Below are 693 nucleotides of genomic sequence, written 5' to 3' on the forward strand. Positions count from 1 at the left end.
TAGCAATGACATATCAGGCAAAAGAATAATCTCTAAATTTTATAGAAAACTTCAACGTCTCAACAACAAAAAGACAAACAATCCAATTAAAAACTTCTTTAAGGACATGACCAGACACTTCACTAAAGAAGGTATTCAGGTGGCCAACAAACACATGAAGATACGCTTGCAATCTTCAGCCATCTTCAAAACAACACTGTGATACCATCTCACTGCAGTATTAATAGAAAAGCTAAAAAATAAATAACAAATACTGGTGAGGGTGTGGAGAGACAGAACACTCATACACTGCTGATGAGACTGTGAAGTGATGCAACCATTGTGGAAAACAGTATGATGCCCCTTATAAAGCGGGAAATAGAAATACTGTATGATCTAGCAATCCACTACTAAAGATATATACTACAGAAATAGCAGGCATGGCACAAACTGATATATGCACACTGATGTTCATTGCAGCACTATTCACAATAGCAAAAAGATGAAAAAGCAACCTAAGTTCCCATCAACAGATGAATGGATAAACAAACTATGGTGCAGAAAAACATTGGAATGCTATGCAATGTTAAATAATAATGATGAATTTTTAGTGAAAAACCTGATAATGTGGAGGAAACTAGAAAGCCATTCTTGCTTTCAAGGAGAATTCTGGTAGTATTTCTTCTAATGCAGATTTTTCCATGCTTTCAATAT

Source organism: Orycteropus afer, unplaced genomic scaffold (genome assembly GCF_000298275.1).
Source record: "Orycteropus afer afer isolate SDZICR_OR568_19922 unplaced genomic scaffold, OryAfe1.0 scaffold00563, whole genome shotgun sequence".
NCBI lineage: Eukaryota > Metazoa > Chordata > Mammalia > Tubulidentata > Orycteropodidae > Orycteropus > Orycteropus afer.